The sequence below is a fragment of the Lynx canadensis genome, chromosome C1, assembly GCF_007474595.2.
Source record: "Lynx canadensis isolate LIC74 chromosome C1, mLynCan4.pri.v2, whole genome shotgun sequence".
Lineage (NCBI taxonomy): Eukaryota > Metazoa > Chordata > Mammalia > Carnivora > Felidae > Lynx > Lynx canadensis.
This window is the reverse complement of record NC_044310.1, coordinates 50368064-50395298: the sequence shown is the minus strand read 5'-3', so window position 1 is coordinate 50395298 and position 27235 is coordinate 50368064. Positions and strand designations below refer to the sequence as shown.

Sequence of the window (27235 nt, the reverse complement as noted above, 5' to 3'; positions counted from 1 at the left end):
AGAGAACCCAGAAATGGACCCACAAACGTATGGCTAACTAATCTTTGACAAAGCAGGAAAGAATATCCGATGGAATAAAGACAGTCTCTTCAGCAAGTGGTGCTGGGAAAAATGGACAGCGACATGCAGAAAAATGAACCTGGACCACTTTCTTACAACATACACAAAAATAAATTCAAAATGGATTAAAGACCTAAATGTAAGAAAGCCATCAAAATCTTCGAGGAGAAAGCAGGCAAAAACTGCTTTGATCTTGACCGCAGCAACTTCTTACTTAACACGTCTCCAGAGGCAAGGGAAACAAAAGCAAAAATGAACTACTGGGACCTCATCAAAATAAAAAGCTTCTGCACAGCAAAGGAAACAATCAGCAAAACTAAAAGGCAACCAACAGAATGGGAGAAGATATTTGCAAACAACGTATCAGATCTTTATCTGATACGTTTATTTGGGTTAGTATCCCAAATCTATAAAGAACCTCTCAAACTCAACACCCCAAAAACAAATAATACAGTGAAGAAATGGGCAAAAGACATGAATAGACACTTCTCCAAAGAAGACATCCAGATGGCAACTGACACATGAAAAAATGCTCCACATCACTCATCATCAGGGAAATACAAATCAAAACCACAATGAGGGGCGCCTGGGTGGCTCAGTCGGTTAAGTGTCCGACTTCAGCTCAGGTCACGATCTCGCGATCCGTGAGTTCAAGCCCCGCATTGGGCTCTGGGCTGATGGCTCAGAGCCTGGAGCCTGCTTCCAATTCTGTGTCTCCTTCTCTCTCTGCCCCTCCCCCGTTCATACTCTGTCTCCCTCTGTCTCAAAAATAAATAAGAAACGTTAAAAAAAAAAAAACAACCACAATGAGATACCATCTCACACCTGTCAGAATGGCTAACATTAACAACTCAGGCAACAACAGATGTTGGCGAGGATGCAGAGAAAGAGAATCTCTTTTGCACTGCTGGTGGGAATGCAAACTGGTGCAGCCACTCTGGAGAACAGTGTGGAGGTTCCTCAAAAAATTAAAACTAGAACTACCCTATGACCAAGCAATTGCACTACTAGGTATCTATCCAAGGGATACAGGTGTGCTGTTTCGAAGGGGCACATGCACCCCCATGTTTATAGCAGCACTATTGACAATAGCCAAAGTATGGAAAGAGCCCAAATATCCATTGACAGATGAATGGATAAAGAAGATGTGGTATAGGGGCGCCTGAGTGGCTCAGTTGGTTAAGCGTCTGACTTCAGCTCAGGTCATGATCTCACCGACCGTGAGTTTGAGCCCCGTGTCAGGCTCTGAGCTGATGGCTCAGAGTCTGGAGCCTGCTTCCGGTTCTGTGTCTCCCTCTCTCTCTGCCCCTCCCCCGTTCATGTCTGTCTCTCTCTGTCTCAAAAATAAAAGTTAAAAAAAAAATTAAAAAAAGAGATGTGGTATATATATACAATGGAATATTTCTTTCTATATACAGTGGAATATTACTTGGAAATCAAAAAGAATGAAATCTTGACATTTGCAACTATGTGGATGGAACTAGAGGGTATTATGCTAAGCGAAATTAGAGAAAGACAAATGTCATATGACTTCACTCATATGAGGACTTTAAGAGACAAAACAGATGAACATAAGGGAAGGGAAGCAAAAATAATATAAAAACGGGAAGGGGGACGAAACATAAGAGACTCTTAAAATATAGAGAGCAAACAGAAGGTTACTGGAGGGGTTGTGGGAGGGGGGATGGGCTAAATGGGTAAGGGGCTTAAGGAATCTGCTCCTGAAATCATTGTTGCACTGTATGCTAACTTGGATGTAAATTAAAAAAACAAATTATATATAAAAGAATATATATAATATATATAAAACATATATTTATATATGAAAGAATATATATATATATATATATATATATATATATATATATATATATGAAGGTCTTCCTTAAGGAAGTGAGATTTGAGTTAAGAGTTGAAAGAGCAGGGGTGCCTGGGTGGTTCAGTCAGTTGGGCGTCTGACTTCGTCTCAGGTCATGATCTCGTAGCTCGTGGGTTTGAGCTCTGTGCTGACAGCTCAGAGCCTGGAGCCTGCTTCAGATTCTGTGTCTCCCTCACTCTCTGCCGCTCCCCCACTCTCATTCGGTCTCTCTCTCTCTCTCAGAATAAATAAACATTAAAAGGAAATTAAAAACATAATAGGAGTTCAGGGGAAAGATTTCTTTATATATTACCTTCTAGATATCATTATATTAGGATAAACAACATTCAACTACAATCATAAACCAAAATCAAAATACTATATACAGGCCAAAATGTCCACTCTTTTCTGGTTTGGACAAATAAAAGCAAGTAAACAAACAAAAAAAGAATGATGCATACCGCTTTTCATACTATCCTTCTTTAAAAAAAGTGCTTGAAGTTCTATATATAAAGTATATTTTGCTTTCATTCCACAAATAGAAAACTGTACACTTGAGAATGGAGGAAATGTAATATTAAACTACAGTTTCTTCCCTGTTCTTCCAAAGTTTTAAACGTATGCTATAAACACAAAATGATGGTCAAGGCCAGAACTGAACAGAAAAGAGGGTTAATAAATCACAGGCTGATGCGGCAGAGGGAGAGGGAACTGGGCTCTTCCTGATGCAATACACAGGCCTAAGGTCTTTAGCCCCTTTTGTGAAATTCAAAGAACTGTTCTTCATCTCACCTAAGGTTAAAAGCTTCACCTCTCCCACACTGTCTTAGCATTGCTCCTAAAGGTTCCTTCTGATGTCCCTGGGGGGTTATGTGGCAGGCCTCACACACAGTCCGTGACCATCACACCTGCCCTTACAGCTTTTACCAATGGCTCTACACCAATGACTCCCTTAATACCTAGAACAACACAAGGCTCTCGGGACAGCTCTCAATAAATTCTTGTCGAATGAATGAATGAATGCGTATCTTCTTTTCTAAGAAAAGTTCTACTTACGTTAGCTTATGGGCTTCTCTCTGTATTTCCTAGAATATTAACAATCTCAGGGCAGCTGGGTGGCTCAGTTGGTTGAGTGTTCAACTTTGGCTCAGGTCACGATCTCAGGGTTCGTGAGTTCGAACCCCATATTGGGCTTGCTGCTGTCAGCACAGAGACTGCTTCGGATCCTCTATCCACCTCCCCCCCACCCCCACTTCTACCCTTCCCCTGCTCATGCATGCTTGCTTGCTCTCTCTCTCGCTCTTTCTCAAAAATAAACATTTATTTATTTTTATTTAAAAAAAAATTTTTAACATTTATTTCTTGAGACAGAGAGAGACAGAGCATGAACGGGGGAGGGTCAGAGAGAGGGAGACAGAGAATCTGAAGCAGGTTCCAGGCTCTGAGCTGTCAGCACAGAGCCGGACACAGGGCTCGAACTCACGGACTGTGAGATCATGACCTAAGCCGAAGTCGGATGCTTAACCGACTGAGCCACCCAGGCGCCACTCAAAAATAAACATTTAAAAACCTCACCACTGGAAAATCTACTAATTTGTTCTCTGATTATTCATTCTATTCTACCTTTTTTCCTGAGTAAGAGAAATACATAACATATATTTTTAGCTGGGCATCTATCTGCCCAGAAGAAAAATAACATTTTTCAGCCTCTTTTGTAGCTAGTTATATTACTAAATTCTGGACAATGGAATATAAACTAAGGAATTATGAGCGGCTTTCCAGAAATATCATTCAAGGAGAAATGTCGTCCTTCCCTTCTCTTTTTGCCTCCTTGACAGCTGGAATGCAGCTTTGATAATTAAAGCCAGAGTCCTCCTGACCCCGAGGTGATGGAAGCCACACAACAATACGAAAGAGGCCTGGATCCTAGACACTGTGTCCACTTCCTGACTCATACTTGTGGGAAAAGTAAAGTTCTGTCCTCCAGAGCACTATTATTTTGGGGTTCCTTCACCCACACTTGGAACTTAATCCTAACTGATGCATCTTCTACACAATTCTCTATATTCTCCCCTTCTTATCAAGTTCATTCTCCTTTAAGATTATGGTCAGATTATTCTTCCGGCTCAAGAGCTTGAATAGTCCTCTACTGACTACAAGAACAAGTCTCTTTGTTCAAAACCCTGCAGCATCACTCCACAAACTTCATCCAACTACTTTACCTCCACACCTGGGTTGATGTAATTTATACCTGCTTTGTTGACCACAAAACTGCTTTGTGCAATTAACTGAAAAACTCCAGGCACGGTATTTAAAAGGAATACGGTAAGCAGAAAAAGATTCGGAAAAACAGTCCATGTCAAACCTTTCGCATACCTTCTGCATAATTTTACATAACCTCATGTTCATCCACTTACCCATTCATTTGATATTTATTGAGTGTGTCCTCTGGACAAGGAATTAACAAGATGGGCTGAATTAAAAGTCAATCAAGATATACTATCCTTGTGAAGCTATAAATACAACGAAGAGCCACATATGAATAACCTTAATATCACAGTGGTCTGTAAAAGTAAACATGAAATAAGAGAAGAACTGGGAGAGCCAGTAATGGAAGACAAACAACACTTCTAGCTCGGTCAGGAAAGGTTTCCTAGCAAGAAGAAAAGATGCTAGCGTCTGAGCTCTGATATGAAGGGCTGTTTGCATGTGCAAGCAAACACAGCCTGCTGTATTCATATTTCTTGTGTCTGCTCTACAGAGTATTTCTGCCTCTTTTGCTGTCAGATTGATACTTTTCCTTTGTTGATCCTGCGGTCAGCAGACCTGCCTAAAGTCTCTCTGTCAAATACAATTTTTGTCGCATCCTAGGTGAACTGTTACAAGATATCAGTGCGTGCACCTTTAACCCCACCCCTTTCAGTGACGATGCATTTTACCAAAACTAAAAGCGTCAGAAATCAGTGTTTCTCCCATCTATCTGCAAATGAATGAATTCAAGAATATTGAAAAAACAATCAGGAAAATGATCTTTTCTGGGGTACTAATTTACATCAAGACTGTAGGCAACTGCCAAAGAATTAACAGGGATTTGAAATGTTCTCCATAAAAATTCTACTTCATTCACAGGTAAAACAAATTTTATGATGAGCTTAGATTTGTATAACAGAAAAGAATGAGGGAAAGGATGGTCATGATGAAAAACTACCACGTGCAGAATGCTATCCACCTTGTATGCTTTATGTCACTTAGTCCTCTAAACAATTCAGTGAGGTAGGTTATTTCGTCTCCACTTTATAGTTAAGGAAAGAGTTGTAGAGAGATTAAGAGATGACGTGGGACTACAATTATATAACCCAAACCCCAATCTCTCTTAACCACTAAATGATGAGTTATATGTATTTACATAAAGTCAAAGATAATTAGACTTTCATCAGAATATACAATACTGATCTTGAATAAAGAACCTTAAAACATCTTTTATTCTTTCACACAACATTAAGCAATTATTACGCACCGAGGACTGTGTTGGGACTCATGTGACAGAACCATTCTAAACGTGGCAGTTTTCTATAGAACTGGGAATTGTACTTCCTAAACTTTGAAAATTCACCTATTTAATTTTCTTAAGTTGCACTACAGCTTACATTAATTTTGGAGATAAAATGTTTTTTTATTGGAGATATTTTTTATTTGGAGATAAAAAGTTTATTTATTTTGAGAGCAAGAGGCAGAGAGATTGAGAAAGAGGGAATCCCAAGTAGGATCCACACTGTCAGCACAGAGCCTGACACAGGGCTTGAAGCCATGGGCCGTGAGATCATGACTTGAGCCGAAACCAAAAGTCAGATGCTTAAGTGACTGAGCCTCCCAGGTGCCCCTGGAGATAAAATGTTATGTATTATTTATTATCTGCTATGTAATCATTGGTCCTGAACTAATTTCAAAAGTCATACTGTACTATATAGTTCTACTTAGTATGTTCCAATTTAAAGTGTCAAATATCCATCCCACCACCCTTCATGGTTTTTATAGATTAGAACAGTGGTATTTTGTCGGTTTCACAGATAATGTAATACAGAGAACTATCCTACCCCCAAAAAACATACATTCCAAACCTAAATAGAAAGTTCAAGGGATTGACAGTCCTCCTTGGACTCCTTATCGGCTGAAAGATAAGTTTTAAAAAGCCCCAGATCAAAATTTAGGCTCTTGGAGAACCTGGTTGGCTAGTTGGTGGAGCATGTGACCCTTGATCTCAGGGTTGTGAGTTCGAGCCCCAAGTTGGGTGTAGTGATTACTTACCAATAAGATCTTTAGAAAAATAAAAATAGGGGCACCTGGGGTAGCTCAGTCAGTTGAGCATCTGACTTTGGTCTATGGCATGATCTCACCCTTCCTGGGTTCAAGTCCCTGTTGGGCTCTGTGCTGACAGCTCAGAACCTGGAGCCTGCTTCAGGTTCTGTGTCTCCTCTCTCTGCCCCTCTCCCACTTGTGCTCAGTCTCTCCCTCCCTCCCTCTCTCTCAAAAATAAACATTAGAAAAATAATAGTAAAATAAAATAAAATTTAGGCTCTTAACATTAGTTGAAAATAGGTATCTTCAAGGTTTTATCTGCTCTTACCAAACAGAAAATGCTCTTCCCTTAAAAGTTATAGACTAGAAGGAATCTTAGGGGTGACAAAGTGCCACATTCATTTTAGAGATAAGGAGGTGAAGCATCACAGTCAGTGACTTGCTACAAACCAGAGGCAGTACCATAATTTCTAGGCCTCACTCCCTCTGCTCTACCAGGAATACCAGGGCATCCCTCAGGACTAGAATTTCTTCTCTACAATCCCTGAGGAAAATGAGAATTTCACACATAAATGAGGCCAGATCCATGTTGGGTATTTCATGCACAGATGGAATAATTTGTCAAATGAACCAGAAAACACCTCTCAAATCTTGAGAAAATCCTCAAAGTAAAGCTATAGAATTTTCAAATCATAGGGTACTTTAAGCACTGAGGGCTTTAGTTCTATACATACTTTCCGAACATTAAACAAGCATATATGCAGAGGCGACTGGGTGGCTGCTGGTTAAGGGTTAGACTTCAGCTCAGGTCATGATCTCACAGTTCGTGGATTGGAGCCTCATGTCGGTTGTCTGCACTATCAGCACAGAGCCTCCTTTGGATCCTCTGTCTCCCTCTTTCTCTGCCCCTCCCTCTCCCCTGCTGCCCCTACTCTCTCTCTCAAAAATAAATAAATATTAAAAAAAAAACAAGCATTAGGGAATAAAATTACTTTTACATTAAAATGTTTTGATCCTTTAAAAATAACCTGATTAATTTGACTCAATATTTGACACCACCATTTGTCAGAAAGAATTTGGGCCATGTTTTAATTACAAGTTAATTTAAGGTTTGTAAAGCTGATTTTTTTTATTTTATTAGTTTTTAATATATGAAATTTATTGTCAAATTGGTTTCCATACAACACCCAGTGCTCATCCCAACAGGTGCCCTCCTCAATGCCCATCACCCACCCTCCCCTCCCTCCCACCCCCCAACAACCCTCAGTTCATTCTCAGTTTTTAAGAGTCTCTTACGGTTTGGCTCCCTCCCTCTCTAACTTGTTTTTTCCCTTCCCCTCTCCCAGGTCTTCTGTTAAGTTTCTCAGGATCCACATAAGAGTGAAAACATATGGTACCTGTCTTTCTCTGTATGACTTATTTCACTTAGCATCACACTTTCCAGTTCCATCCACGTTGCTACAAAGGGCCATATTTCATTCTTTCTCATTGCCACGTAGTATTCCATTGTGTATATAAACCACAATTTCTTTATCCATTCATCAGTTGATGGACATTTAGGCTTTTTCCACAATTTGGCTATTGTTGAGAGTGCTTAAAGCTGATTTTTTTATGGCATGTAAGAAACTTGAATAACCCGACAGACATGATTTATGCTATCAAAGTACAGAGAGTTAGAAAGAGTGTATCACTAATCATATCTGAAAGATAAATATGTAACACAATAAACATGCAAACAAATTATTTCACAGTAAGAGTATACCACAATTAACAACTTTCAATCTTGCATGAAGGAAAATAATATACCAATATATATACCTTTTGTATATAGCTATCCTTTTCAGAGTACTTACCATTTAAAAGTGATATATTAAATAGTTTATATATTTTATGCTATTTAATCGCCAGGAAAAAACTTATGGAATATTATGTTTTTTTATAGAAAAGGAAATCAAAGGTCAGACAATTTTTTTAGTAAGTGATTTGCCCAAGACTACACAGAAAGCAAGCTGGAAGGCAGGATTTGAACCTACACCTGATTCAAAGCTTTAACTTCTATGGTAGAACTCAGGGACTGACAAACTTTCTGGAAAAAGATAGTACATATTTTAGGCTTTGTGGGCTCTATGGTTTCTAATGCAATTAATGAATTCTGCTGTTTTTTATTTTCTTAAATTTTTTAAAAAATATTTATTTATTTTTGAGAGAGAGACAGAGCACGAGTGGGGGAGGGGCAGAGAGAGAGGGAGACACAGAATCTGAAGCAAGTTCCAGGTTCCGAGCTGTCAGCACAGAGCCTGACGTGGGGCTCGAACCCACGAACTGTGAGATCATGACCTGAGCCGAAGTCAGACGCTTAACCGACTGAGCCACCCAGGTGCCCTGAATTCTGTTTTTTAAAGTTCAAAAGCACTAGAGACAATATATAAATTAATGGGTATGGCCATATTCCAAAAACACTTCTTACAGAAACATGCAGGAGGTCAAATCTGGCCCATAGGCTGTAGTTTGCTGAATCCTGGAATAAATGATTCATTTTAAATAAGCTCACCCTCACCAAAAGTTTGCTAGTTACGAAGTGAAAAGGCTGCTACTTTTACCTATTTGATCAAGAAACTATCCCGTTAGCTTGCCCTGAACATGTTAACAATGCATAAATCATATTACAGATTTGTTCAGAAACCACTGAAGCAGCACACAAAATGATTTAAAACAAACAAACAAACAAACAAAGACTGAGAGCAGGAAAATAAACTCGTCTACCCCATTATTCTACTTCCTACTCTCCCCAAGTATACAAATTCCTCATAAGAACTTCTTTACAATTATTGAAAAATTTTTTTTCTAAGAAAAACCACTGTTCCACTGGGAGAAAATGTCCTTTCCTTACATACTATCATTGCACACTATGTAGTCTATAAAAAGAACCTTCTAAGTAATACATGTAGATGATAGAATAATTTCATCTTCTTTGGTGAGCCACTGTTCCAAGAGAATGCTCCCTTTATAAATTGAATAGACTTGGCCATTCTCTCATGAATATTCATTAGGTTACATGCAAAAATGTCTTTTTCCACATTCAAAGAACATTTACTGAACGTCTACAATGACCTTAGCTTTGGCAATAGAGGAAACAGATGCGTGAAGACCTAACCCCAACACAGCACCATAAGCACGTGAAGAGCCATATTCACACACGGAAAGCGATTATTTAGGCATTAACTGAAAGAAGCAAGAGCACAGACATATGAAAGTTATAGATTCCCCAGGGACTAAAGAATGAGAAGCCAGATTCTGTAGGTTCTGTGACCTGTGAAAGCACAGATTATCTACTTGCCAAAATGATTCTTCTTGAAGAACAATCAAAAAGGAGGACTAAGCAACTTGCAAATTATTATATAAATGAGCCTTGGCAATCAATCAAATCCATTGTCTGTCATTTGAAGAACCAAAGCCTTTAACTTAATTTTGCACAGGAGCAGAGAGCCGTTTTCAGAGATTTCCCATGACACAGATGAACAGCCATAACCAGTATAATTTTGTTATTAGACTATCACTATGTGCGTGTTTAATCCCTGCAGGTATACTCAAGACCTCTCCAAGAAATATCAGATGTATTCAAGCAAACGCTTAGATGGGAAGCTAGGAAACAATCCATCAGATATAAATTTTTAAAAAACTTTTATACCTCATGATCTTTTGCTTTATGAAGCTGAAAGTTGCTACCTTCTCATTCCCAGCAAGCTCTTAAATCTGCACTGGCTTTTGAAATACTCATGGGAGCAGATATTGAAAATCTGAAGCAGGTATAGGCAACACAGAGCCAAAACCCCAATGCAATTCAAAACACTTACCAAAGTGCTAATACATTTCCATGTCACCTAGGATGAACCTGAAGTTACTGAATCACTCAAAATACAATTTTTTAGAAATTCCATCTAAGTATCTGATCAACCTTAGATACTTACCCATTTCCTTCTGGTTAGCGTCAAGAGACTTGTTATTTCTTTTTCAAATGTAGAAATTGTCCAGTAATGGAAGAGAAATTTGTTTATGCTCGGAAGCCTGATTCATGCTGTGCAGTGTGTGATGCCACAGTGATGTGTACCCTAACGACTAATGGCACACCTCCATTACTGTATTTTTCCCCAATTCAGCTTCATTTGGTTTGTGACTTTTTCTTTTAAATTGGAACTTTCAATATTAAAATGTGGTTTGCTGAAGAATACAGTGAACACTTTTCGGAATTAGGAATGTCAGCATGCTTTTGTTTTGTTTCGGAATTTGAATTACATGTCTACCTACCCAATTACTGAAAAAGAGGAGAGTAATCAATTTGTCTTTGCCAATGGAATGAACTATTTCACAAGATCCTTGAAGATGTGTTAAAACTAAGTAAAAGTACAGGCTTTGGAGTCATCTAGACCTCATCAATAAAATGATGAGACATTAAGAAAGAAACTTATAGGGGCGCTTGGGTGGCTTTGACAGCTGAGAGGCTGGAGCCTGCCAGGATTCTGTCTCCCCCTCTCTCTGCCCCTCTCCTGCTCATGCTCTGTCTCTCTCTGTCTCTCAAAAATAAATAAAAACCATTAAACATTTTTAAAAAAGGAAGAAATTTATAAAATAATATGGATTGAAGACAATAATGTACATAAAGCAGTTAGCCCAGTGCCTGGAACATAAGTACTGAAAAACTTTAAGAAAGGAAACTACAAATTTTATTTTGACTAGTCTAAAATGTGATTTCCATGGGTGAGCTACCACTAATTTCCATTTCAGGAAATAATACATTTGTGACCTTTCAGTTCTAAAATTCTTACTCCTCTGAAACCTGGTCTTACTTTGTCCTTTCTGCTTTCCTGCTTGTAACACTCCTTTGCCTGAGTGGACTCCCATGTCTGGAGCTGCCATCTTCCTGCCGATCCCACCAACTTCTCAACCTCAGGTTCTTCCAGAGGGCCTTGCAGTGAATTTGTGTCTCTCCCTGCATACATCCTCTCTTTTTAGGAAGATTATAACCCTCTTGAAGGCAGAAGCCCCATTAGTGTATTTTTCCCCTTAGTCTTAGGAAGCTCTTAGAGCTCCAAAAATTTGTCATATCATTATAGTAACTGAGGTTATGCCATACTTCCACCAACCCATGAATAAAGCACTCTAACCTTTCTAGAAAAGGAGTTTCACTATCTACAACAAGGGAAATAATAAGACTGACTTGGCACAGATACATTCAGAATATACAATGTGAATTCTTCACACTACGTAAGTATCTTAGAGTCCTGTCAAAGCATACATGTAAAGGAAAAGAGATAAAGTGAATATTTGCAAAAACAAGTACGTAACTATCTAAGAAAATACAATCAAAAATAGAAACGCTATTTCTTACGTTCCCTCCCCACTGTTCTCACCAAAAAAAGAGGTAGTTTTCTCCAAAACACACTTTTAAATGATACTTAATTTTTGATACACTACCTTCCTAATTTAAATTATAATACTCTCTTTGTTCAACATTGGATCAATTTAAATGATGAACAGTTAACCTATACTCATATATGCAAACAAGAAATATTTTCAAGTGGCCTGTTTTAAAACCACTTATATCAAAGCAACATGCACTCATTTAAAATAACATGTTTCCATGGGTGCCTGTCTGGCTTAGTTGGTAGAGCTTGAGATTCCTGATCTTGGGGTTGTGGATTTGAACCCCACACTGGGTGTGGAGACTACTTAAAAAAAAAAAAAAAAAACTCCAGACAAACAATGATTCCAAGCAAGTAAAAAAAAAAAAAAAAAAAAAGAAGTAAATTCTCTGCAGACTGAAGCCTCATCTTTTATTTATCAACTTATGTATAACTATTTGTAAAATATGCCAAGACACATGAAATAGAAGGATGCTTTTCAAATTAACTGAATACAGAGTAGCGAACATAATATAAAGACAATTACAAAGCATTTAAATACTCTGGAGTTAAATGTATATATACATTGAAAGGTAAAAAGAAACATTAAATAAATGCTGAATATATTTGTTGTGTAAATCACGAACAATTAATCCTGAGCAGGAGCACTAGAAAAGGAACTTATATTTAACACACAAATATATGTCTACTTAAGAGGCACATTTATAGTTAATAACATAAAAAATATTTTCATATATTATTTGAATAAAATGCAAAAGACACAGAAATTCCTACCGACTAGACATATTCTGTGCAATTTCTGGAAAACTCACTGTGGGGATTCTTGAGGGTTCTACTGTGGTTTATGAAGCCAGACAGCAGCAACTTTAAGTTGGTGAGATAGAGATTAAGAAAATTATCAGGGGCGAGAGATCACTCTGAGGACACTAAGCACACATGTATTTTTAATCTGGAGAAACCGATTTTTAAAATGACACTTCCTAAAATAAAAGGAACATGAGCAAATTGTTCCAGAGAGTCTGAAGAAAAGCAAGTAGGGTCCACCAATGTTCAGGATCATTCCTATAGCTGCCTTGTCAATACAAGTTTGAGAAGTAGTATTAAAAAGATGACCTTCAGACAAATGAAACCAGTTCCAACTATAAAATAAAAAGAAACAATCAGGACAGTTGTCACTACAGGGAATCTGTGACGCATCCTTTTAAGGGCTACAACATTTCCTCCAAATCAAAATCACAAACTTGGATAGTAAATAGCACAAGACTCCAACACTGAGATCTTCAGAAATTGTATTTTAGGCGAAAGAAAAGTTCTTGCTCAATTATTTTCACAGCATAGCCAAGGATAAGGTCTGCTAGCTTAAATCAGGTATGCAGCATATATCCTGCTGTTGCAGTAGAAATAACCTAATTTGCGTGTGCACTGCTGAAAAGAAAAAGCCATAATGTGATGTCTAACTCTTTTGAGTTTACAGTTGTCTCCCTTAGGTAATAATGCTTAGGCAGGAAGATCCCCCTATTGTGTCTAAAATATTCCACATCTTACTTGGATAAAAAGCTCTGTTAAATTAATTTTCTAGAAATCAAGCAAAAACATAGACATAGAGTACCCTATTGTATGAGATTATATTGTAGCAATGATTTCAAGAACAATGTGTTAACAGGGAAGTCCCTGATAATACTTCCAAGTGCTGAGCCCCCACCCCTAATGAATGTGAACTTGTAGGTTTAGACGAATGGGACTTCGATCACAATTAGCAAATATTATTTACGATGCTAGTTTACAATTTAGAAAAAGCAGCCTTTTGTTTACTACTAGGATTCCTTAACGATATTCTACTTCCATCTCTAACAAAATGCTGAATGGTCAGTTTTTAAAAATTAATCAGAATAACCTTGTTCTAATGTAAATCATCTTCCTTTTTGATTATGGCGAAGTCACAAATAACAACAACAATAATAAGTGTCCAGGAGATCTACTTCTCAATTACGAGTCTGAAAGGAGAGGCTACTACATGAACACGGTGTTAAGAATTTTGGCACTGAAACTCACTAGTATATCCTTGACAGTCTGATAAACTGCTCCACTTTTCAATAACATTACCGGGAAAATTCCAGCTACAATACACAGGAAAGGAAATTTTTAGAGGTTTCTTTCTAACATACAATTACCTTGCACATGCATATGTACCCTCACTCTCTCACTAAAGATAAATGCCTTAGCTTACTATTGTTCAAACCTTTAAAACAACATTCTGCACCAACACTAAAACAGCTTAAGACTGCATTCCACAAGAGCCACAGATCACAGAGGCACAGATATCTTACCTGGGAAACCCCCTTGGACCATTGCTGTACCAGTGTTCCCTTCAGGGTATCTGCATTCCTGATAAACATTCAGTGCTGGAAGCAGCTGAAATCCTCACCAGACTCTGTCCTCTCTCTTCTGTCGACCTTGGGCCTATTTTTTCTCCCCCTCAGGTTTTATTCTCCTTTAGGGCAAGTTGTCAGTCTATTTCTATCATGAGAAGCAATCAATTAAGCTAATTTCAAGCGACCACTCAAGCTACCAGTCACATCTGTCAGTAGGTAGAAGCTGCCTGGAAAAGTATGCCGGGAGAAGCAAAATCCCTGGTTTCCCACATCTGACCCTCAGATGCTTCACACTGCCGATTGTGGCACTCAGTTACCCTGCTCACATCGGGATGATTGCTCTGTTCCAGAGCAGGAGGCAATATAAACACGACCGTTTATTTTGTGGCCAGCTTCAATTAATATCACTTTAATGACCCCGTTTTCCTGCTGAGAAATAGTGCAGCGCATTAGTTGCATCTTTCGAATGCAGATTAAAAGGAAACTGTGGTGGATTTTAGCCCATCTGAAGTGAATGAAACAGTCATCAACTTACTCTCTCCTTCTTGCTCACATCACTGAATCATTTTTATAACAAAGAAACTGGTGAACCGTACTGAACATGTGGTATCCCTAGTGAGATTCATTTGTGTCTCAGTAACGTTTTAAATGTGCAGTAAAGATTCTGTTTAAGCAGTCAGGTCTTAAAGTTACCTTTCAGGGGTAAATGTATTAAAAATGTATCAAAAAAAATAGAAGCTTCAGAAAAATCATTAGAAAAATGGTTGTAGTTTCTTAAACTTTTTTTTTTTTTTAAATGCCTCCTTGCGTCCCCTCCTCCTTCCCATCCCCAGCACACCAGGACAGAATCAAGTAACTGCAATTACTTCATGATTATCTATTAAGTACTATAGGGTTCTCTAACCTTTCTTTGTAAACTGTAGAATACCTGATCACCTCTCATGTGGATGAGTAATATTAAAATCCAGAACACCTGAACATAATTTAAATGCTTCTCAAAAGATCTTAAACAATATAATTTTTTATTTATAATTACAATAAATGCATCTCAATTCTATCAAGGGCTGGAGCTTTGGGAGTTTTCAGAACAAAAAATCCACTAAAGTAGAAAGCGACGTTCAGCAGTCTCCATCATAGGACCGGAATAAGAATTCTACTTATTTCACTTAATTAGAAAGATAAAGCGTTCAGAAAAGGATGATTAACTACAGGAAATGAGAAAAAGAATTTACATAAAACTAAAAAGTTAAAACTTGGCCTTTATTTCTTAATCTTTCCTATTTTGCATCAAAACCAAGAAACAAAACAAAGGAGGGAGCAAATAAATCCACAGATCTAATAAAAAGAACACGTAAATACTGCTAGAAGCCACTAATGAATGCTGTTTGCCTATTTGAAGTGATCATTCTTAACATTCCTTAAATCCCAGATAATAATTGCTGTTGATTGTAGTGACATCTATTGGCAAGGTAGAGATCAACTACAGAGTCCACAACAATACCAAAAAAAAAAAAAAAAAAAAAAAAAGCAAAACAAAAATTTAAACCAAAATCTACTAGTTGCTCAATAAATCTCTGGTGACCATGAGTCTACTTCATGTTAAAAATTGGCAATGGCGTGAACAGGAAAGCACCAGAAGGGAAAGCTTAAATATGGCCCTGAACATCAAATGAGACCTACATTCTATTCTTGACCTCACAATAACAAATTTTGTGACTCTGGGCAAATTAATTACTCTGGGGCAGGGGGTGTCTTACGATTCTTAACTGTAAAATTAGACCAGATGAATTTTAGGGTTCTCAAATCCCAGCACTGTCAAGGAAGACACGAACACACTTTAATTCTATTCTTCAAAGTAATTTGCTATTTGATTGCCCTCCTCCTTTAACATAGATCTTTTCATAGTAAGTTTTCATTATCCTTTACAAATGAGATTCGTTTAAAAAAATTTTATTTAGATATAATTGACTTTATCACATTATATTAGTTTTAGGTATACAACAATGATGTGGTTTATATATATATTGCAAGGTGACCATAACAATAAATCTAGTTAACATCTATCATCATACATTGTTACATTTTCTTGTGATAAAAACTTTAAAGATCTACTCTTAGCAACTTTCAAATATACCATACAGTATTGTTAACTATAGTCACCACACTGTACATTACCTCCCTAGGACTCACTTATTTTATAGCTGGAAGCTTGTATCTTTTATTTTATTTTATTTTATTTTATTTTATTTTATTTTATTTTTATATTTTATTATTTTTTTATTTTTTCAATATATGAAGTTTATTGTCAAATTGGTTTCCATACAACACCCAGTGCTCATCCTAAAAGGTGCCCTCCTCAATACCCATCACCCACCCTCCCCTCCCTCCCACCCCCCATCAACCCTCAGTTTGTTCTCAGTTTTTAAGAGTCTCTTATGATTTGGCTCTCTCCCACTCTGACCTCTTTTTTTTTTTTCCTTCCCCTCCCCCATGGGTTTCTGTTAAGTTTCTTAGGATCCACATAAAAGTGAAAACATATGGTATCTGTCTTTCTCTGTATGGCTTATTTCACTTAGCATAACACTCTCCAGTTCCATCCATGTTGCTACAAAGGGCCATATTTCATTCTTTCTTATTGCCACGTAGTACTCCATTGTGTATATAAATCACAATTTCTTTATCCATTCATCAGTTGATGGACATTTAGGCTCTTTCCATAATTTGGCTATTGTTGAGAGTGCTGCTATAAACATTGGGGTACAAGTGCCCCTATGCATCAGTACTCCTGTATCCCTTGGGTAAATTCCTAGCAGTGCTATTGCTGGGTCATAGGGTAGGTCTATTTTTAATTTTTTGAGGAACCTCCACACTGTTTTCCAGAGTGGCTGCAGCAATTTGCATTCCCACCAACAGTGCAAGAGGGTTCCCGTTTCTCCACATCCTCTATAGTCTCCTGATTTGTTCATTTTGGCCACTCTGATCGGCGTGAGGTGATATCTGAGTGTGGTTTTGATTTGTATTTCCCTGATGAGGAGCGACGTTGAGCATCTTTTCATGTGCCTGTTGGCCATCTGGATGTCTTCTTTTTTTTTTTTTTAAACTTTTTTTTTTTTTTTTAACATTTATTTATTTTTGGGACAGAGAGAGACAGAGCATGAACGGGGGAGGGGCAGAGAGAGAGGGAGACACAGAATCGGAAACAGGCTCCAGGCTCTGAGCCATCAGCCCAGAGCCTGACGCGGGGCTCGAACTCACGGACCGTGAGATCGTGACCTGGCTGAAGTCGGACGCTTAGCCGACTGCGCCACCCAGGCGCCCCTGGATGTCTTCTTTAGAGAAGTGTCTATTCATGTTTTCTGCCCATTTCTTCACTGGGTTATTTGTTTTTCGGGTGTGGAGTTTGGTGAGCTCTTTATAGATTTTAGATACTAGCCCTTTGTCCGATATGTCATTTGCAAATATCTTTTCTCATTCCGTTGGTTGCCTTTTAGTTTTGTTGGTTGTTTCCTTTGCTGTGCAGAAGCTTTTTATCTTCATAAGGTCCCAGTAGTTCATTTTTGCTTTTAATTCCCTTGCCTTTGGGGATGTGTCAAGTAAGAAATTGCTATGGCTGAGGTCAGAGAGGTCTTTTCCTGCTTTCTCCTTTAGGGTTTTGATGGTTTCCTGTCTCGCATTCAGGTTCTTTATCCATTTTGAGTTTATTTTTGTGAATGGTGTGAGAAAGTGGTCTAGTTTCAATCTTCTGCATGTTGCTGTCCAGTTCTCCCAGCACCATTTGTTAAAGAGACTGTCTTTTTTCCATTGGATATTCTTTCCTGCTTTGTCAAAGATTAGTTGGCCATACGTTTGTGGGTCTAGTTCTGGGGTTTCTATTCTATTCCATTGGTCTATGTGTCTGTTTTTGTGCCATGTATTTTTTATTTTAAATGTTTTTTTTTAAGTTTATTTTTCTTTATTTTTGAGAGACAGAGATAGAGAGCAAGCAAGGGAGGAGCAAAGAGAGAAAGAGAGAGAGGGAGACAGAACCCCAACCAGGCTCCATGCTATCAGCGCAGAGCCTGATGTGGGGCTATAACTCTCGAACAACCAGATCATGACCTAAGCCGAAATTAAGAGTCAGACGCTTAACCCACTGAACCACCAGGCATCCATTTTATTTTATTTTTTTAAGTAGGCTTCACACCCAGTGTGGAGCCCAACTCGGGGCTTGCGCTCTCAACCTTGAAATCAAGACCTGAGCTGAGATCAAGTTGGATGTTTAACTGAATGAGCCACCCAGGTGCCCTATGGAAGCTTGTACTTTTACAATTTTAAACTCCTTCACCCACAAATGTGATTTTTCAATTTAAAATTATATTTGGGGCACCTGGATGGCTCAAATAAGTGTCTGACTTCAGCTCAGGTCATGATCTCGCGGTTCACGAGTTCGAGCCCTGCACTGGGCTCTGTGCTGTCAGTGCAGAGCCCACTTTGGATCCTCTGTCTCCCTTTCTCTCTGCCTCTCTCTCTCTCTCTCTCTCCCCCTCTCAAAAATAAATATTTAAAATTATATTTAACTTTGAAATAATTTTAACAGGTTTTATTTAATATAATACATTAAATTCACCCACTGCAAGCATATACTTCAATGATTTTCAGTCAACTTACAGACATGAGCAACTCTCACCACAATCCAGCTTTAGAGCATTTCCACTACCTCAACAAATTCGATGAAGCCCAATCCCAGCCCCAAATCTAGGCAACGAATGACCTGCTTTTTATAGCTATAAATTTGTTTTTTATGGACATTCTATATAAAACTTTTTTTTAAATTTTTTTTAACGTTTATTTATTTTTGAGACAGAGAGAGACAGAGCTTGAATGGGGGAGGGTCAGAGAGAGAGGGAGACACAGAATCTGAAACAGGCTCCAGGCTCCGAGTTGTCAGCACAGAGCCTGACGCGGGGCTCGAACTCACAAACTGCGAGATCATGACCTGAGCCGAAGTCAGACACCCAACCGGCTGAGCCACCCAGGCGTCCCTGGATATTCTATATAAATGGAATCTTATAGTATATAGTCTTTTGCACTGGGTTTCCTTTACTTTGCATAATGGTATATATAAGTATTTTGCTCTTTTTAACTTTTTTTCTACTGTATGGATATTCAACACTATGTTTCTCTACTAGTTGATGGACACTTGGCTATGTCCAATTTTGAACTATTATGACTAACACTACAATTAATATACTTGTAGGAGTCTTGTGTGGACATAGGTTTTCATTTCTGTTGGATATATACCTAGAAGTAGAATTGCTAGATTGTATGGTAAACTTATATTTAACTTTTTAAGAAATGACCAAACTGTTTTCTAAAATGGTATACTGTTTTACATTCCCACCAGCAGTATATTAGGGTTCTAGTTGTAGAGTTTTTTTTTGTTTGTTTGTTTGTTTTTTTTTTTTAATTAAAATCTTGTGAAGGGGCACCTGTGTGTGGCTCAGACAGTTAAGCATCTGACTTCGGCTCAGGTCATTATCTTGTGGTTGGTGAGTTCGAGCTCTGCATTGGGTTTGTGCTGATAGCTCAGAACCTGGAGCCTGCTTCAGATTTTGTGTCTCCCTCTTTCTACCCCTCCCTGCTTGTCTCTCTCTCTGTCTCAAAAATAAAAATAAAATATTAAAAAAATTAAAATAATTCTTATGAATGTGTTGTGGTTTTAATCTGCATTTCTCTAATAATTAGTAATGTTGGGCATTTTTATGTGCTTCTTAGCCATCTATAGATCTTTGGTTGAAATGTCATTTCAGTTTTGTACATTTTAAAAAATTGCGTTGCTTGTTTTCTTATTGAGTTGTAAGACAAAATGGTTTTTCTCTTCCAAGCAAATATATTTTGTTATACAAAATTCAAGTGGATTAAGTAAAGTTGAAAGGACAAGATTTTTCTCAAAACTCCCCTCTCAAAGGAGTTAGTATACATGCTTTTGTACTTTTTTCAATTAAAAAATACTAGGGGTTCTGCAAAATTCAGCTTTGGCTGTAAAATTTTACTAAACTGCTATTAGGTACCGGCTTCAAGAAGGCCAAAGATCTGAAAGACACTCAGCATTCAGGCCCCTCTGAACCCATGCAGGATCAGTGATTCTGGGCATGGATTAACAATAGAAAATAAACTGTGTATTAATGGCAATAATTCAAACAAGGTTGCCGTTTTGATTTACTGTTAATTCCTAGGTCAAAATTCTTGATGTAACTGAGACTGGAACATTTCTTTGTATGCCTGAAATGTTCAAATTCTCTTGATTAATTGAAGTACAAATGTTCATCACTGTAAGAGTAACATACCACAGATAATTAAAGATGGGGGTGAAAGCTGCTAACATTTTGATTTAAAAATAAAAATTGTGGGGGATACCTGGGTGGTTCAGTTGATCAAGTGTCCAACTCTTGGTTTTGGCTCAGGTCATGATTTCAGATTGTGAGATTGAGCCCTGCATCAGGCTCTGTGCCGACAGCACGGAGCCTGCTTGGGATTCTCTCTCCATGGCTCCCCAGTTTGTATGAGTATGCTCTCTCTCAAATAAATAAACTTTTTAATTAAAAAAAATTTAAAAAAAATTTAATGTTTATTTATTTTTGACAGAGAGAGAGAGAAACAGAGCATAAGCAGGCTCCAGGCTCTGAGCTGTCAACACAGAGCCCTATGCGGGGCTCGAACTCACAGACCACGAGGTCATGACCTGAGCTGGAATTAGATGCTTAATGCACTGAGCTACCCAGGCACCCCTTTGTAAAAATATTCTAATAGTGATAACAGAAAAACTAGAAAATATCTAGGAATAATACAATTAGAAATGTGAAACTCATGGCAGTGATCCATAAGTTTGTCATTTACTCTTTGGCACTGTGACAAAAACTCTAAAACTACTCTCCCCCCCCCCCCCCCAAAAAAATGTATGTGGATACACAAAACCATTGTCACCTGTGCACACACCCTCACACACATACCTACACACACACACACACACACACACACACACACCCCTACCTCATTTTGAGTAGGCATCATTTTGCCTGTTTAGTGAAAGTCCTGAAGCCCATTTAAGAATTCATTGACCACAGGTTGACAACCTCTATGTTTCTTTTTTTAAAGAAAACTGGAATTTTATTAAAGAAGATTCAGGGGAAAATTAGAGACACGTTCCTTTCCAGATTGGAAGAGGAAGTATATTAAAGATTTCAATTATTATTTTTTTTTTTAATTTTTTTTCAACGTTTATTTATTTTTGGGACAGAGAGAGACAGAGCATGAACGGGCGAGGGGCAGAGAGAGAGGGGGACACAGAATCGGAAACAGGCTCCAGGCTCTGAGCCATCAGCCCAGAGCCCGATGCGGGGCTCGAACTCACGGACCGCGAGATCGTGACCTGGCTGAAGTCGGACGCCTAACCGACTGCGCCACCCAGGCGCCCCAAAGATTTCAATTATTTTTAAATTAGTCTTTAAGATAATTTGAATCCAATTCCTAAATATATATAGCCCCTCCTTTTTTTTTTTTTAAATATGAGGATTTGATTGAAAATTGATTTGGAAATGAAACACTACACAGTTTTGGAAAGTGTCCCTCGTATCTGAATATATTCTAAATTGGTAGTTTTCAAACTGAATCTGGAACTTTCAGAAATGAGTGAGAGTGTTTTTGCTTGTCTAAATCAGCTTTTCTCAACCTTGGCACTCTTGCCATTTTGACCAGATAATCCTTTGTTGGGTGGGAAAGGAGGCTGTTTTCCGCATTGTGAGATGTTTAACAGCATCTCTGGTCTCTACCCACTTGATGCCAGGAGCTCTCTCTCCCACAAACTTGTGGTGACAGCCACAGATGTCTCCACACATTGCTCAGTGTCCCCTGGTCCACAGGATGGGGGGGTTCTACTGTCATTTATGAGGATGCCAAGAGCACTGCATTTTATGGAATAGTCCTCTACAATGGAGAATTATTCTGCTCAAAGTTCTGGGAGCACTCCTGATTAGAAACCTTGCTCAAACTATAGTAATTAGGGGCAGTTGGGTGGTTCAGTCAGTTGAATGTCCGACTTTGGTTCAAGTCATGATCTCACAGTTTGTGAGTTGGAACCCCACACCAGGCTCGCTGCTGTCAGCCCAGAGCCCGCTTGGGATCCTCTGTCTCCCTCTCTCTCTGCCCCTCCTCTGCTCTCACTCTTTCTCAAAATAAATAAATAAAATAAATAAACTACAGTAATTAAATCCATTTAGTATTTGCAAATAAAGATGGTCTAGAAATAAACCCAGATGTCAAGAATTTAGAACATAAAAAATACATTTTTTGAAATAGAAATAGGATAGATTATTTGATAAATGATGGGGTATATAATAATTTGGGGAGAAAAATGTAGACATCTCCATTTCTCATCAAAATTGCAATTTAATTCTGAATACTGTCTACTTCTAAACACTGAAAACATAAAAATACTGTAAAAATTCTAAGGTTTTTTTAAGTTTACTTATTTTGAGAGAGATAGAGAGCAAGTGGGGGAAGGGTAGAAAAAGAAATAGGAGTTCTTATAGACTGTTGGCAGGAATATGAATTCATGTACCTCTTTCTGGAGACCCATTTGGCAGCATGTATAAAAAATTTAAATGTGCATATTCTTTGACTGAATAATTCAACTTCCAGTGATAATAGCTTAAGGAATTCAATGCCCATGTGAATATATGTATATGTACATATACCTACAAAGATGTGTTCTACATTTTTCACAAATAGCAATTATAGCAGTATATATTATATGTAATTTATAAAATGCCCTTGATGAAGTTACTTACTCTAAACATTTCTAGACATTAGACTTGAAACAGGTTGCATCCTTTTAGTTTGGATTCCTCATTTGTAAGATGGAAATAATAATAGTACTCCTTTGAGTGGGTTGTTTTGAGAGACTAGGAGAGTTAAGGTATATAGCATCCTTCTACAGGAAGTGACACATAGGAAGTATTCCAGAAATGTGAGCTACTACTGTTTATTATCATCAATAGTAATACAACATTCTTCAGTGTTTGCCAAATATTGCCAATACAGGATGAAATTTCTGGCCTATGTACATATTAAAATTTTACCTAAAATTACTACAGTTTAATTTTTTTAATGTTTGTAAAGTTTTTTCTTTTAGGTTTATTCATTTACTTTGAGAGAGACAGAGACAGTATGAGTGGGGGAGGGGCAGAGACAGAGGGAGAGGGAGAATCCCAAGCAGGCCCCGGGCTGTTAGCCCAGAGCCCAATGTGGGGCTTGAATTCACAAAACCACGATATCATGACCTGAGCCAAAACCAAGAGTTGGACACTCAACAGATTGAGCCACCCAGGCTCCCTGTAAGTTAAATCTTCTAAGTTTAATATTATTGTGTGGGATCAATACTTTATTAAGAACTCTATACAACTGGGCTGCTCCTTCATCACCCTCATCGCCATTGGATGTGACACTCTTATTCTCCCACTTTCATCTGTGATCACTGGAAGAGAAAAGCATTTTGGAATACTTCCTTTTTCTTGAGTATTTTTCTCTTCTATATTTTCTTTGGACCAAACATGGAATTATCCTAGAAGTTTTTGTATATGATTTTGTAATTTTTTTCCTTCCAATGTGGGCAAAATAGAGTTTTTTGAGAAAAATTCATGGCCCAAATGGAATTTAAAAACTAAAAATCTAGCTTTTAAAGATTACTTTGTTTAGTATGAGTGATAGTTTTCCAAACAGTCCTACAAAGCTTATAACATGACTTAATCTCTCTTATTCTGCCTTGTAGTATTTAAATATTTATAAACATTTGTTGATTCACAAAAGTTATACTGCTCTCTGTAGAGTTAATTCTTTTAATATTAACATTAATTTTTAATATATTTTCCTATTTAACCTTTAAAAATTTTATTTAAGAAAAAATTTTTTAATGTTTATTTATTATTGAGAGACAGAGAGCATGAGCATGGGAGAGACAGAGAGAGGAGACACAGAATCCGAAGCAGGATGGATCCAGGCTCTGAGCCGTCAGCACAGAGCCTGATGCGGGGCTTGAACCCACAGACCGTGAGATCGTGACCTGAGCCAAAGTTGGACTGTTACCGACTGAGCCACTCAGGTGCCCCAACCTTTAAAAATTTTTTAATTAAGGGGCGCCTGGGTGGCTCAGTCGGTTGAGCGTCCAACTTCGACTTCGGCTCAGATCATGATCTCGCGGTCTGTGAGTTTGAACCCCGTGTCGGGCTCTGTGCTGACAGCTCAGAGGCTGGAGCCTGCTTCGGATTCTGTGTCTCCCTCTCTCTCTGCCCCTCCCCCTCTCATGCGCTCTCTCGCGCTCTCTCTCTCTCTCTCAAAAATAAGTAAACATTAAAAAAAGGGGGGAGAGAAAATTTTTATATTTTTAAATAGATGAAACTGATTAGCCAATATTTTCATATGTGCAACTCATATATAGCCTTACTTACTGTTGCCAAAAATTTTTTTAAGGTTTTGAGTTTTTAAGATTGACTACTATACCATCTGTGAATAATAATTTGTTCTCTAATTTTTTTTTTTTTTTTTTTTTTTTGCGCAGGGCAGAGGAGGTGAGATTTAAAGCACTGCTAGATTTGAGGACAGTAACATATCCTTGTCTTCTTCCAAATTTAGATGCAGATTTCAATTTTTGGTAAAAGGAAGGAGGGTTTGGGGCAGCTTCCCCAACCTAATCCATGGGAACACATGCAGAGTATCTACAAAATCTTTCTTAAAATTAGAATATATATGTGTGTATATTTTATATATGGATGTAAAGAATTTCTCAGTAAATATGGAAGTGACTGCTAATGAGTAGGAATATTGTGGGGGATGGGTGATTAAAATGTTCTAACTGTTCTAAAACTGAGAGTAGTGATGGTTGAAGAACTCTGTAAATATGTTAAAAGCCATTGAACTACATGCCTTAAGTAGATGAGTTATATAGTAATGTGGATTATATCTCAATGAAGCTCTATTTTCTTTTTTTTTTCTTTTCTGATTTTATTTAAGAAATCTCTATACCCAACCTGTGGCTCATACTCATGACCCCAAGGTCAAGAGTTGCATGCTCCTTCAACTGAGCCAGCCAGGTGCCCTAAAGCTGTAATTTTCTAAAAGGGCATCCCCTCTAAACATTAAAAAAAATTTTTTTTAATGTTTATTTATTTCTGAGAGAGAGAGAGAGAGAGAGAGAGAGAGAGAGAGTCAGAGTATGAACTGGGGAGGGGCAGAGAGAGAGAGGGAGACACGGAATCCGAAACAGGCTCCAGACTCTGAGCTGTCAGCACAGAGCCCAATGCGGGGCTTGAACTCACGAATCATGAGATCATGACCTGAGCCGAAGTTGGACGCTTAACTGACTGAGCCACCCAGGCGCCCCTGGCATCCCCTCTAAACTTTAACCAAAATAAATTCTTTTTACCAAATATTATATTAGAACATATAATTTTATGAGGGTGGGGAAGGAATCAAAGCAAAAGAAAAAAAAAATTGAGGGGGAAAAACAAAGCACCTAAGGAGAGTATGCTATTCTGAAATTAAAGTATAAAAAAAGGCTTTAAGAGGCCTTCAGCATGCAGTTCCATTCATCTCTGCTATATCATTTAAAAGCCAAGTGTCAGAGAAGTCAATTATATTCTGAGTTTCTAGAACCTAATATACATCAAGAAACATGTCTATTGTATGATTCTCATTGCTTCTCTATGATCATGCTCTTATAGGTTACAAAAAGTCATTCCAAAAACTTCTGCTCCTTGATGTTTAAAAATGTAGTTTAAATAATGAATACCAACAGGTTAGAAAGACCGGATATAAAAGCGTTTAATGTCTGGGATCAAAAGTGGGACTTTTTTGAGATAGTGGCTTCTCTCTGTGGGGATCACTCCTTTTAGATAAGGTGAGGGGTGGCATATTGGCAAAGAGAAGGCAAGTTGCTCTGGACAGAAGGCTCTGAACTAGATGGATGGCACAGCTCAGTAGAAAGGCTATCTCTAAAGCACTATGAGCGGACCTGGATTTTCATCACACCCCCAACATCACTATCCAAGTTACACACCCTCTGTCATTAATTTGTCCCAAATATGGAGTTTCTATAATGTGTCAGGCCCAAACAGAGAGGATCACTCGACTCATGGAACTTGAAGGGAAAGACAAACTAATAATCACATAAATAATCACATTTCATTGTGTTATAAAAAAAAATACAAGAGGGGCGCCTGGGTGGCGCAGTCGGTTGAGCGTCCGACTTCGGCCAGGTCACGGTCTCGCGGTCCGGGAGTTCGAGCCCCGCGTCAGGCTCTGGGCTGATGGCTCGGAGCCTGGAGCCTGTTTCCAATTCTGTGTCTCCCTCTCTCTCTGCCCCTCCCCCGTTCATGCTCTGTCTCTCCCTGTCCCAAAAATAAATAAAACGTTGAGAAAAAAAAAAAAATTAAAAAAAAAATACAAGAATATATATTAGAATGAGGAATGAGGCAAGGTTTTCCAAAGAAGGTGAGATTAAGCTGAAATCAGCCGAAAGACAAGATCTCCTTTTAGAGCTCTTCTGTAAATCAAAAGAGAAAGCATTTAAAGAATTGGGGAAATGTATGACACATAGTAGGTACTCAATAAATTGTGACTACAATTATATAGCCACTAAAATTGTGGCAATAAAAATGCAAAGGAAGCTACAAATATGGGAGAAATTGATAATGAAGATTAATTGAGGAAGAGAGACCACAAACAGAAGTGAAGCTTCAGTCTGGAGTAAGGGCTTTATGAAAAACTGAGAATATAAGGAAAAAGGTCAGCCTTCAGGAAGAAAACACATTTTGTTTTAAAAAGATTTAAAATGCTAGAGGAAAAAAAGACATCATATCTTTCCGGCAGCCAACTGAAAACATGTCAGGATGTGAAAGAGGATGGCTAAAAATGAAGATTTGAAAGTCACCATGTGATAGTCAACTGAGTGACACTTCATGCCCTCAGTGATCTTAAACCTTTGTCAAGACAATCTAGTTTTTAATTCAGGTATTAAAGACAATTACCATAAAGTTAAGTTGGAAGTTCTCTACATTGGCAACTTCCCTTGGATAAATCCTGTAGGTGTGATAATGGTAGTTTTCAATAGCTAAGCATTTATGTGGATATTGTTTCTAAATTCATAATTGTTTCATAATCCTTAATTAAAATTTCAGCACTTTTTGGGGTGCCTGAGT

General features: G+C 38.0%; 1 protein-coding gene across 2 annotated transcripts in view; it reads right to left on the bottom strand.

Annotated features, from left to right (window-relative positions):
• PATJ (PATJ crumbs cell polarity complex component) overlaps positions 1 to 27235 on the bottom strand; it is a 363529-nt gene that overhangs the window by 172039 nt on the left and 164255 nt on the right. The window lies entirely within an intron of this gene.